This window comes from Panthera leo, chromosome E2, assembly GCF_018350215.1.
Source record: "Panthera leo isolate Ple1 chromosome E2, P.leo_Ple1_pat1.1, whole genome shotgun sequence".
NCBI classification, from domain to species: domain Eukaryota; kingdom Metazoa; phylum Chordata; class Mammalia; order Carnivora; family Felidae; genus Panthera; species Panthera leo.
The window spans coordinates 19080741-19095109 of NC_056693.1; the positions used below are offsets into that span (position 1 = coordinate 19080741).

General features: G+C 40.0%; 1 non-coding gene across 1 annotated transcript; it reads right to left on the reverse strand.

The window, feature by feature from the left end:
• Nucleotides 1–5320: 5320 nt before the first annotated feature.
• LOC122209276 lies at nucleotides 5321–5428 on the reverse strand. Its single transcript, XR_006197547.1, has one exon. It is a non-coding gene; the product is annotated as a U6 spliceosomal RNA (small nuclear RNA).
• Between the last annotated feature and the right edge of the window lie 8941 nt (nucleotides 5429–14369).

A 14369-nucleotide genomic window follows, 5' to 3' on the forward strand; every position in this document is an offset into this window, starting at 1 on the left:
GTATGTGAGTGCGTGAGGCAACTGTGGCACAGATAGGCAATTTTGCCTCCCAAAGATTTCACACCTATTACTTGGAAGAGTCAAGATCAGAATCTCATTATTCTGGCTTCAGAGCTTGTGCTCTTGACTATATGATATTGCCCCCTGGCCACTTTCTTGTCAAACTGTGGGTAGGTATTCAATTGCCTTTTTCTTTTCTAATTTTTTTTTTTTTTTTTTTTTAAGAATAAAATGGCTAGGTCCTGGATACTAATTTGCCTCACTAATAAATGAGGCAAAAGTTACCCAGGGAGGGGTGCCTGGGTGGCTCAGTCTGTTAAGCCTCTGACTCTTGGTTGCAGCTCAGGTCATGATCTCAGGGTTCATGAGGTCAAGTGCCTAGTCCGGCTCCGCACTGTCCGTGAGAGCCTGCTTGGGATTCTCTCTCTCTCGCTCTCTCTCTGCCCCTCCCCCACTTGCTCTGTCTCTTATTAATTAATTAATTAAATAAATAAACTTAAAAAAATTAAAATAACATTAAAAAAAAAGTTACCCAGGATAATCTGATGTGTCTCATTCATACCTGAACTTGAATGACATCAGTTAGGAAATTGTTATTTTACTCATAATCAAGTTATGAAAAACATATTTATGACTCAAAACACTCCTTGTTTCATTTTAGTGTCAAAGTAATCGAATCTATATGGGAGAACACCTGCGGTTTTATGATAATTTCCATTCTTTAGAGATACAGTGTCTCCCCTTAATGAGGAGGGCCATCTTCACTTCTACTGGCCCCTCAGTCCTCTCCTGGGCTGCACAGTAGCTGCTAGTCAGCTGAATAGACTCAAAAGCAGCCATGACTCACGAGTGCTTGGCAGGCTGCTAATTTTTGTTTTCCTACCATAGCAATTGTTAAACACACAGGAACAAGAATAAAAACTCAATAGACGACAAACCAAAGCACAGATTTCTCTTACAAAATGGCAGTGCAGCTTTTCTTCTGTGTAGGCAAAACATTTTAAGTGGACTTTAGAGTTTGTGGTTATGTGGCATCTCAGTGGTACATGTTCTGCATAAATAGATGTACAGTTTCACAGGTGAGATTTCTCTTTCCTTCCTGTCTGGTCATTTAATGATTTTGTAGTTGCCATCACATGTCCTCTGTCTGCCTCCAGCCTGGAATCAGATCTTCTTATGATACTTGGCTGCCCTTCTTCTGTGATCGTATTGGGGAATCTTGGATCCAGCTTGGGTTGAATCCTCTGTTCTTCACCTCCCCTGACCCACAGGCTTCTGTGAAGACAGGGCACCCAGCCCCAATTGGCAGCTGTCTTTTTCAGCTTCCTTTTCTTTTTTTTTTTGTTTTTGTTTCAGTCTGCAATTTTTTTTTCATAATTTAACTTTATTTTTTATTTTTATTTTTATTTATTTATTTTTAATTTACATCCAAATTAGTTAGTATAAGTGAAGCAATGATTTCAGGAGTAGATTCCTTAATGCCCCTCACCCATTTAGCCCATCCCCCCCCCCCCACAACCCCTCCAGCAACCCTCAGTTTGTTCTCCATATTTAAGAGTCTCTTTTGTTTTGTCCCCCTCCCTGTTTTTATATTATTTTTGTTTTCCTTCCCTTATGTTCATCTGTTTTGTCTCTTAGAGTCCTCATATGAGTGAGCTCATATGATTTTTGTCTTTCTCTAACTTCACTTAGCATAATATCCTCCAGTTCCATCCACGTAGTTGCAAATGGCAAGATTTCCTTCTTTTTGATTGCCGAGTAATACTCCATTATATATATATACCACATCTTCTTTATCTATTCATCCATCGATGGACATTTGGGCTCTTTCCATACTTTGTCTATTGTTGATAGTGCTGCCATAAACATGGGGGTGCATGTGTCCCTTCAAAACAGCACACCTATATCCCTGGATAAATACCTAATAGTGCAATTGCTCGGTCGTAGGGTAGTTCTATTTTTAGTTTTTTGAGGAACCTCCGTACTGTTTTCCAGAGTGGCTGCACCAGCTTGCATTCCCGCCAACAGTGCAAAAGAGATCCTCTTTCTCCGCATCCTCGCCAACATCTGTTGTTACCTGAGTTGTTAATGTGAGCCATTCTGACAGGTGTGAGGTGGTATCTCATTGTGGTTTTGATTTGTATTTCCCTGATGATGAGTGATGTTGAGCATTTTTTTTCAGCTTCTTTTTAAGAAAAAGAGCTTTCTTGCAGAAAGCAAGACTCCTTTGTCCCAAAGGAACTGAATTCCTGGTTGCCAGTGCTGGGACCTGTCCCTAATCCAGTAGGCCTGGGGCTGCCCTCTTGCCACCACTGTGTATATCTGTACCTTGTCCACCGAGATGATTTTCTTATTCTTGAGCCTAACTGGCTTACTGTTTTTCTCTTTTTATATTTTATCACTCACTCTAGGCTCTCAGAGGAGAGGAACTGTCCGTTTTGTTCATCACTGTATCTTTAGCATTCAGAATGGAACCTGACACATGGTAGGTATCCAGTAAATATTCATTGAATAAATAGATGAACAAAATGCTTTGTTTTGAAAAAGGATGTGTTAAAGTGTAAACTTAGGAATCATCCAGAAGTGGAATTTGACATGTTCTCCTGGATATGCATTCTGAAGAGCAAAATATGGCAGTGTTCCAATATTAATCTCTAGTTGTCTTCGTCTCTCATTTAAAACCGCATACAAACTTTCTAGTCTTATCTTTGTTTCATCTAATAGCTTTACTTTATAATTTCGTAAAGACATATGAAAAGAATAATTAGATCATTTTCATTAGCAACATATTTCTGTAGGATGGAGAATTCTATTTAAAGCTGCTAATTTTATCAGGTCTTTATTGTACTAGTTATCAATTTCTGGGTAACAAATTACCCCACAGCTCAGGGAGTTAAAACAACAGTCATTTTCTCATAGTTTTGTGGGACAGGAATTCAGACAGAACACAGTAAGGAAGATTTATTTATACTTATTTATATGTGAGACCTCATCTGGGAGCTGGCTGGGCATGTCTGTCCTCTCATGCGGTCTCAGGACCTCCCTACATGTGTCTCCAGCAAGGGGGCCTTAAGGTAGTTGGAATTCTTACATGGTGGCTGACGGCTCCAAGAGAGGCTGTTTCAAGACTCAAGAAACGGAAGCTGCTTGTTTCTTAAGGTCCGGGCCTATGACTGGCATAGCATCACTCTTGTATTCTGCTGGTCAGAGCAGTTAGAGAACTTGGCCAAATTTAAGGGACAGTGACACCTCTAATGGTAGCAGTATCACTTTCTGGCCATCTTTAGTCCAACACATTGACTACAGAAAAAAATATCTTTGTTACAAGGCATCTCATAACCTGCCATGCTCTGGACCTTTCTTTTGTAAATAGCATCCCCAACAAAAGCAGTTCAATTTTTGCTCAAACATATTCAATGAGGTGAAAGTAAGCTTTTGTTTTGATCTTAAACCAGCCGCTAATGTCAGCTTTGAGATCAAGTGAATCATAAAAATGGACAGTTGATTTGACCACTAAGATCCCTCATTTTATAGCTAATCTTTTTTGAAGTTTGTACAGAACCTCAGTTAAAGCAACAGTTATGGTGATACCCAGGGAAAGTGGGAATCTCCGGGATGCTGAAAATCCAAACCATGCACGATGCCAATGTGTTGGATGTAAATCTTCCAAGTTGCATTTGAAGTAGAGAAAACCAGCTAAGAGGCAACGGCTGTAATCTGTGGAGAGGAGACGTGGTCCTGACATTATAACAAGGCAGCTAGTTAGCAGCAGTGGGTGCTGTTGAGGCTGAATGGACAGGACTTTTGCACCTGGGTGTGGGAGAGGAAGGGACTATCTGGTACCTCCACACGTTGAGTCTTGGTGGCTGGAGATGGAGACTCCTCTCCCTGAGGCAGGGAGGGAGGATGAGCATGTGTTACTGAACTGAGATGATTATGAAGTCCAAGATATCCCACTTGAACCGGAAACATGAACGCATAGTTCGCAGATAGGAAACCAGAATGGTCAGGCCTCTGTTTGGGGACTAGATGACTTCATTTTTTAAAAATTTTATTTATTTTTGAGGCAGACAGAGAAAGAGAGAGAGCACGCACAAGTGGGGGAGGGACAAAGAGAGTGAGGGAGACACAGAATCCGAAGCAGGCTGTAGGCTCTGAGCTGTCAGCACAGAGCCCAACATGGGGCTTGAACCCACGAACCGTGAGATGATGACCTGAGCCGAAGTCTGACGGTTAACTGACTGAGCCACCCAGACGCCCCAGGGACTAGATGACTTCAGACATTACATTCCCTGGGTGTGTTCCTAGACTAGACCAGGTAGTACTTGGCCTATTGTTCCACTAGGAGTTTAGATATTCTTTTACAGGTAGCATAAATCTATCAAAGAGCGTTTAATGAGGGAGTGAATTTTAGGAAGGGTTATGAATTTTAGGAAGGTCACTCTTTTGGCATTGTAGAGAAATAATTAAGAAATGGTAAGTCCAGTTATAAATCTATTTCGCCAGTCCAGGGGTGTGAACTAAGCCTGGGTCATTAGTAGTGAATATGAAGGGGCAGATTTGAGAGCGTGAAACTCTAAAGGGTTTGGTAATAGAGCAGATGAAGAGGAAGAGGGAAGTCTAGAATGGGTTGGACTTGAAGACTATTAAATAACTGGTGATGTGCTAACTAAGATAAAAAATAGGAGGAAAAGGGAAAGAAGAATGAGGCTTGATTATTTATGTTAATCAGGGTATAATTTACATATAGTGAAATGCATAGATCTCAAGCGTACAGTTCAACCGATTGGACAAATGCATGTATCTGTGTAAGTCACAGCTCTGTCAAGATATAAGACATTTCCATCACCCCCAAAGAGTTTCCTGTTGCCTCTTCCCAGTGAGTCCCCTGTCCAGAAGCAACCGTTCCTCTGATTTCTCTCATCAAAGGTATGAGTTTTGCCCATACCTTCTAGGTACTACTCTGTGTCTCGCTTTTCTCACTGAGTGTAATGTTGCTGAGATCACTCTGTTTTTATGTGTATCAGTAATTCATTCCACTTAGTTGCTGGGTAGTTTTCTCTTACGTGACTATGCTACGGTTTATCTCTTTGCCTATGGACACCAGGGCCATTTTGAATTTTGTCACTGATATAAATAAAACTCCTATGAACATTCTCGTACAAGGCTTTCCGTCGACGTACGTTTTTATTTTTCCTTGGAAAAATACCTGGGAGCGGGATTGCTGAGTTTTAAGTTAAGAAAGTGCCTAGGAGTGTTTGTGTGCCGTTTTACACTCTACCAGCAGAATGTCAGAGTTCTGGTTGTTTCTCATATTCACCAACACTTGGTGTTGTGGGTCTTTTTGCATATCATCCCTGCAACAGGGGCCATGCTGCTCTTTTCTGTATTGTTTCAGTTGTAGCACATGTGCTGCCGAGGCGAGCACCTCAGCCTTCTTCCTATTAACTATTCTGATGGGTGTATGGAGGTATCTCATTGTGGTTAATTTGCATTCTGCTGATGATTTATGATGTTGAGACCATTTTCATGTGCTCACTGGCCTTTCATATGTTTTTTGTTAATTGTCTATTCAAGCCCTTTATTACTAACTTGTAGAAGCTCTTTATGTATCCTAGATATAAATCTTTTGTCAGATACATATATGTATTGAGAATATTAACTCCGAACTGCAGCTTTCCAATTAATATTCTTTTAAAAAATATTTTTAATCTGGGGCGCCTGGGTGGCTCGGTTGGTTAAGCATCCGACCACTTCACTCAGGTCATGATCTCATGGTTTGTGGGTTCAGGCCCCGCATCGGGCTCTGTGTTGACAGCTCAGAGCCTGGAGCCTGCTTCAGATTCTGTGTCTCCCTCTCTCTCTGCCCCTCCCCTGCTCATGCTCCGTCTCTCTCTGTCTCAAAAATGAATAAACACTAAAAAAAAAATTAATTTTAGAGAGGGGGGTGGTGTAGAGAGAGACAGGGGGAGAATCCCAAGCAGGCTCCACACTCCGTGCAGAGCCTGACGTGGGGCTCAGTCCCATAACCCTGAGATCATGGCCTGAGCCGAAATCAAGAGTCAGACACTCAACCAACTGAGCCACCCAGGCACCCACTTAGTAGTATTTAGGCACCCCGGCAATTAATATTCTTAGTAGAGTATTAAATCCTGTGTCCTGGGAAGGTGATTGTAAGTGGATAAACTCTCCCTTCTTCAATTTATATATTCTAGTCCTCTTGATCAAACAAACACTCTAGAATCCAATCTTATAGGTGCTCTCCTGGCTTTTGCTGGCACATGCTAGCTCCCTTTGGGGTACAGTCCCTTTCCTTCCTTATCAGGCCCTATGGGTTATATTGTGGGTCAATCCTAATTTTAAGATTCAGTCACCATTTGGAGATTAAACTCCCAGTGGTTAGGAAGGACAGGTCCTGAGTGTCCACATCCCCGCAGAGATGGGAGTGGGTGGGTGAGTGTTGTCTTGTAGGGGAGCAGCCTCTGTGTGATCTCCACAAGGGGGAGATGAGAGGTTAGCTCTTAATGGGAGGGGGTGAGCTCCTTCTGTAGGCTCAAAGGGCTCAGAGGAATCTGGGTATTCAAGTTTTTCAAGGACATCAATCCAGCTAATTCATTCCATTTCTTCTCACTGGGCCCTGACCTAGGTGCAGCAGACCTCCTTCGTTGGGAATGTATCTTTCCGTGGAGTTTGGCTCCTGTGACCATTAAGTCTTGGGACTGGTCCCCGGCTCCTCTGCCTTCCCACAGAGCAGATGAGAGCCTGTTTCTTTACTCCTAAGGAGGCCGTGGTGGTTTTGAGATATGTCTACACGTTCTTTGATACTCTTCCCTTCAGGAGGTGGGGCCAAACGGAATAACTGGCTTGCCATTTTCTCTTTTAAGTAAAAATGACATTCTATCAAAAGAGTGGCTAGGTCCGCTTAGAACTCAAATGATCACACACGTGCTTTTCCTCAAGATAACCATTGTACTTCAGCATGTCACAGAAGTGCTTCCCGCACACCTCATACGTCATCTCATAGTATGTATTACATTAAAATGGTTTTTTAAAGATTTGATTTTTATTTTTTAAAAAATGTTTATTTTTGAGAGAGAGAGAGAGAGAGGGAGAGAGCATGTGCGTGCATGTGTGCACACGCAGGGGAAGGACAGAGAGAGAATCCCAAGCAGGCTCCCTGCTGTCAGCTGGGAGGCCAGCATGGGGCTCACGAACCATGAGATCAAGACCTGAGCCTAAATCAAGAGTCAGTTGCTTGGGGCGCCTGGGTGACTCAGTTGGTTAGGACTCTGACTTTGGCTCAGGTCATGATCTTGTGGTTCATGAGTTTGAGCCCCACATAGGACTCTGTGCTGACAGCTCAGAGCCTAGAGCCTGCTTTGGATTCTGTGTCTCCCTCTGTCTCTACCCCTCCCTCACCTGCGCTCTCTCTCTCTCTCTCTCTCTCTCTCTCTCTGTGTGTGTCTCAAAAAATGAATAAACATTAAAAAAAAAAAGACACTTAACTGACTGAGCCACCCAGGCACCCCTTATATTAAAATGTTAAGAAGATTTATATTCAAGGGCAAGATTTAGGAGCATTAATAATATTTACTGCTTCATCAAGACAGGCGCCTCTTATATTAAAATGTTAAGAAGATGTATATTCAAGAGCAAGATTTAGGAACATTAATAATATTTACTGTTTCATCAAGAACATTCTTGAGGAGTAAAACTGGCCCTGCCTCCCAGGCCCCATTGTGAGGGCAGGGCTATGAAGAATACGATGACTCTGACAGTTTGGTGCTGCAGCCTTGATTTGTGCTAGGACATCAGCTCCCCTCTGGTCACATCTGCTCCCCTGCACCTGGGGGAGCAGATAACTGCTATCCTAACTTCTCATGTGCTAGATAAAGTTTTGCCTGCTTTTGAACTTCATATAAATGAAACCACAGAATACGTACTTTTTCGTGCCCAGCTTCTTTTGCTTAACATTATGTTTGTGAGATTCATATGTGTGTGCTGTTGCAGTTTATCCATTCTTATTACTATTTATAATTTCCTCGTATAAATCTTTGTCCCTTCTGCAACCATCGTTCCACTTGGGGTGAGCAAAGCATAATGTATAGAGAAGGTGAATCACTATGTTGTGCACCTGCAACTAATGCGACATTGTATACCAACTATACTCAAATAAAAAAATTAAAGAATACACGCATGTTTCTGTTGGTATTTACCCAGGAGTAGAACGGCTAGGGTGTAAAACACGTGTAAATTCAGCTTCAGCAACTGCTGGTTGCTTTCCTATGATGTTCTTTTTTTTTTTTTTTTCTTTTTGAAATAATAAAATTAGGTTGGAGAAACAACTTTGATTTATGTATAACAAAATAAGAGCTGTGAAAATGTGTATTAGGTTGGGGAGGCAGTTTGGGGCTACATTGTTCAGAGCCTGAAAGCCATGTGAAGGTCAGGTGGGCTGGGAAGTACAATGAAGAAGGGGCCGGGTTTGAATCCTGGGTCCACTGCTTACACTCTATATCACCTTGGCCAAGTGACTTAACCTTCTTCAACCTTAGTTTCCTCATCTGTAAAATGGGGATAGTACTCACATACAAGGGTTGTTTTGAAGAGTAAATGAATAATGTATGAAAACTTTTTTTAGTGTTTTGATTTATTTTTTTTTTATGTTTATTTATTTTTGAGACAGAGAGAGACAGAGTGCAAGTGGGGGAGGGGCAGAGAGAGAGGGAGACACAGAATCTGAAACAGGCTCCAGGCTCTGAGCAGTCAGCACAGAGCCCGACATGGGGCTCGAACCCACGGACTGTGAGATCATGACCTGAGCCGAAGTCGGACGCTCAACCGACTGAGCCACCCAGGCGCCCCATGTTTTGATTTATTTTTGAGAGTACAAGTAGGGGAGGGGCAGAGAGGGGGGCAGAGGATCCAAAGAGGGCTCTGTGCTGATGGCAGCGAGCTCAATGTGGGGCTCTAACTCAGGAACTGTGAAATCATGATCTGAGCCAAAGTCCTATGCTCAACTGACTGAGCCACCCAGGTGCCCCTATGAACATTTCTTAGAAGAGGGCCTGGTACCTAAGACACCCCACAAATATTAGTTTCTTTCCTTTCATTAGTTTCTTACCTTTTATTTGAAGGTATTAGGAGATTGATAATATTTGAGCAGGAAGATATATCCTTAACTGTATATCCTTTAAAGTGTTTAAGAAAATAAAGGTAAGTCTGAGACTGAACCATTAGAGGCACAATCTTGTAGTTTTCTGCTGGTGGGTATATTTTATGCGAAGCACAGAAAAGGAGTGAGTGTTTCTCAGCTTCTTTTTCAAGATGCTGTTTTGCAGAATACACAGACTCACCGCGTATTTACAGTGCTTTGAAGAGTAGAGACAACTCACTGCCCTCACCTGACAACAGAATCTGTCACAGAAGATGAAGCCCTACAAGGTAAGGAGTAGAGACCAAGATGCAAATAATTGGTCTTTGTCTCAGCTGCAAAGACATGACCATTGCCATCACAGCCAAAAAAAAAAAAAAAAAAAAAAAAAAAAGGCAAAAAGTAAAGGGATCTGAAGCCTCAAAGTCCGAGCACCTAACATTGTGAACGTTGATGTCAGGTACAAGAGAGGGTAGGGAACAGCATCAGGATCTTACGTTATACTCACAGATGTAAAAGAATAAGCAGATGGACCTGACTGGAACAAAATGAGGTGACCTAGTAATGCAGGTGTTTTGTCTGGAGGTAAGGGAGGAGTAAGCCAACTAGAGGGCGTCTCCTGCTTGCCCAGTGGCTATGGGCTGAGTAAAGACTTATCTTCTTTAACCTCATTGAGACACAGAGCTTGAATAAGTCGGCCTGCAGTTTGGTTATCTGTGATCTCTTCCAACTAAACAAGGTACGTGCAGCAGTGAACATCCTGGAGATATCCATCCAGACGCTGTTGTTTGGGGGGTAACTCTGTTCTCAAAGCTTATGTTAAAAAATGGAAAATTCCCTACAGGGAAGGCTGAGTGGATTAGTGACAGTTTCCTCTCATCCTTCAGTCTCCTACCTTGCCAGAATAATCTTCCTAAAATACCACATTGATCATAGGAAGGCCCTCCATTGAACCTTGAAGTAGCTCTCATTGGCTGTAAAATAAATCTCATCCTGGCATTAATGGTCCTCAATGAGTTGAGTCCATTCTGTTATGAGCCTTCTTTCTGATTACTCACTAAACCACACTCTCTTCTGTAGCAAAATGAGATTATTGGAGCTTTCACGACTTTTTCAGTTTTTGTGCTTTAATGAATCCTACTCATTCTTCAAGGGCTAATTCACATTCATTTTCTGTCTTCTCTGATGTTTTTTCTTTCCAGTCCAACTTCAAGTGTTTTCCTTCCTGAGAATTTCTATAGCAAATAATTTGTTCGTATTTAACAGCTAATCTTGTGGCACCATGTGATGGTAGTTTATGTTAGGCTGTTATTTATATTTTTCTGTTTACTTCTTTATTATTATTTTCTAACTCCAATCAATTTGTGAATTCCTGTCCCTGCTATGAAGTTACATTAAAAAAAAAAAAATCAAAGGGCATCTGGGTGGCTCAGTCAGTTAAGTGACCAACTCTTGATTTTGGCTCAGGTCACGATCTCAGGGTAATGAGATGGGGCCCTGAGTCGGGCTCTGCACTGAGCTTGGAGACTGCTTGGGATTCTCCCTCTCCTCCTCTCTGCCCCTCCCCTCAAAATAAATAAATAAAGCTAAAAATTGTTTTTAAACAATTAAGTTGCTTTTTATGTAAGCAAAATGACTTTATATGAAGCAAATGATTTGCAAGTACTAGGCCCTTAATGAGGGTGTGTGTGTGTGTGTGTGTGTGTGTGTTTTAATATAAGTATAAATGAAGATAAAGAAAACTATATACCATAAAACATCAAGGATATCTTACAAAACAAGATTTTCATAAGCAGAAAATAGAACTGGATTTTCCTGGGGCCAGACATGATGTGATGATGCACAGAACTGAGGATGCTATGTCTTCTGGAAGACCAGTCTTCTAGGAAAACTGTAACATTGGGTAGATTTCTTGATCCAACCAGGAGTCTCGAAGGTGTATTGCTTTCTCATGCCCCTAGGACTGTAAGTCCTACACGTGCTATAAGTTTTAAGACTTTTGAATAAGTCTTGTGCCCAAGAAATCCCTCATTTCATTTCATTTTTATGGCAAGCCTGCTATGTTCCAGACACTGAAGCAGGTGTTGGTGACAAGACGGACAAAGTCCCTACCCTTGTAGAACATGTGTTATGGAAGATGTGTTCAAAATGAATGTGTGTCTATTTTGTTAGGTATCGAGGGAGGAAGAAGGAGACAGTATATAAAATAATTTTGGAGGGAAATGATAGGATGATGGGATAGTAACCGGGTGGGGTGGAGTAGGGATAGTGGCCATGAGTTTACTTTAGGGATAGAGTGGTCAACTACTTTTGTCAAATAAATGTGAGGTGAAGAGCCCCCTGAATTTAGAGCCAAGAAGACCCGGACTCTGTCCGGCTCTGCACTTATGACTTCACATAAGACCCTCAGTATCTCTGAACTTTAGTACCTCACTTGTAAAATGAAGATATCGATAATTGCCTTACAGTGTTGTGCAAATTAAGTGAGATGTTGCCAATGGAATGTTATATATATTATATATTATATATATAATATATATAAATTATATATTAATTATATATTATATTTAATATAATATATAAATAAAAAATATATATTTTATATATATAAAATATTTATATATTTATATATAAATTTATATAAATATATATAAATTATATAAATTATATAAATATATAAATATATATAAATATATAATATATTATATATATAATATATAATATTATAATTATTAATAATAATTATATAATTATTATATAAATTATATTTATAATTTATATAATAATTATATTTATAATTTATATAAAATAATTATATTTTATATAATTTTATAAATTATATTTTATATAATTATATAAATAATTTATATAAAAATAATAATTATAATTATTAATATATAATAATATATAAATATATAAATTATATAAATATATATAAATTATATATATAAAATATATATAATTTATATATATAAAATATATATTTTATTTATATATAATATATATTATAATTATATATTAATTAATATATATATTAATATATATTATATAATATATATAAATACACACACACACAGTGTGTGTGTGTTTTGGTATAACAGTATAAATATATGTATGTATTTTTTTCATATGTATATATGAAAAAACTAAAATATGATGTTATTCTATTTCTCAAATGACTTCTTGGATTTCATGCAGTGATGATGATTGTGTACCAACCCTTTGGTGGGAACTTGAAGCAGAGACGTGGGCCATATGAGCTCTGGACCGCTTGGATCTTCTGCTTCTCTCATATCTAAACAAGTATTACTGTTAAAAGCTCATGAACTCATACTTAGTTTAGGCAAACTCAATAGTAAGAAGAAAAGTATGAATGAATATTAACAGTGTTTGAAATTTATAAACTAAATTGTATCGACTCCTAGAATTTTCACTTTTGATTCCTGATTATTTTTGATGTTTGAAAGATGACAGCAGTGTGACTTCCATTTGTAGCAGGCAGGTGCTGCCATCTAGTTTTAGATGTTTGACTGTTGTCTTTGCTCACAGTTGGAACAATGTTTCTGGAGAAACTTTCTGAAATACTAAATAGTGGTTAACATATAGGGTAAAGCTCATTTTTCATTTGTAGCTTGTTACAACCTCGTAGGGTTGATTTACCATTATTTTAATTATGTGGCATGTTTTTCTTTTTCATTTTATTTGTTTATTTTGAGAGAGAGAGTGAGAGCAGGGGAGGGGCAGAGAGGGGGGGGTGGGGAGAGAGAGAATGCCAAGCAGGCTCCATGCTGTCAACGCAGAGCCTGATGCAGGGCTCGAACGCACAAACTGTGAGACCGTGACCTGAGCCAAAACCAAGAGTCAGACGCTTAACTGACTGGGCCACCCAGGTGCCCCAATTGTGTGACATATTTCATATCTTTGGTTTAACTTTTGACTCAACTATTCTAGAACACGGGAAAGTCTGTTTTAGGACAGGAAGGTGTGTGGTGGACTGAATATAGAGTTGTCCACAAAGTGCACTGTTTTGGCCATGGTGGTATTACAGACAATTCCAAACACCCAATTTTCAAGTATTTAAAGACCATTTTTAGTTGTGGCTCAGGATGGAAAGTGCAGTTATTGGAGTGGATTAAGTTTTGATCAGAGGCAAGCTTATGAATGACATTCCAGGGTTCCAGAGTGGCCAGCAAGCTCTGGTGGTGGTTTTCTTTTCTTTTTTTTTTTTTAAATTTGTTTTTTAATGTTTATTTATGTTTGAGACAAAGAGAGAGAGAGACAGAGCACGAGTGGGGGAGGGATAGAGAGAGAGAGGGAGACACAGAATCCGAAGCAGTTTCCAGGCTCTGAGCTGTCAGCACAGATTGACGCGGGGCTCGAACTCACGAGCCATGAGATCATGACCTGAGCCGAAGTCAGACGCTTAACTGACTGAGCCACCCAGGCGCCCCATTGGTGGTGGTTTTCTACCCCTCTGCCTCACATTGTAGGACTTTCTGTTCCATACTGTTTTCCTTTAGTTTCTGGGTGACACCAATCTCCTTCCTCTAGGTTCGGCATTCATGCCATTTCTTTTGCTGGCAACATTCTTGCCTCTACTCTTGTTTATTTACTTGTTATTTTTTGGAAATTGAAAATGCACAGCAAGGTCAAAGAAGAAAGCAACAATCATTTACACTCCTACCACTTAGAGGACTAGGTCCTGCTAACGTGTTTGCCTGTTTGCTTTAAATATCACTTTTAAAGTAAAATCACTATCAGTTTATGTGGTACTGTGATTTATAAGAAACACCTATTTTGAAAAAGAAATATGTATTTTGTCATTCAGATAGTCAAATATATATTACTGATATATTTGTATTTTGTCCATGGTTCCTGGATCACAGCTCCCTAAACACTTGGGATTTCCTAAGTGGTAATAGCTTATAGGTTTTTCTTATACTATGTTAATAAAGTGACTTTCGGAAAGCACCTAAGGATGAGGGCTGGTTGCCAGAAGAAGCAACTGTGTAATTAAAGGCTTGGGACTTTCAGTCTCACCCCAGCCCTCTAGGGAAGGGAGAGGAGCTGAAGGTTGGATCAGTTGCCGGTGACCAATGATTTCATCAGTCATGCCTATGTAATGAAGCCTCCATAAAAACCCAGAAGGATGGGGGCGCCTGGGGCCTAAGTCAGTTAGGCGTCTGACTCTTGGTTTTAGCTCAGGTCATGATCT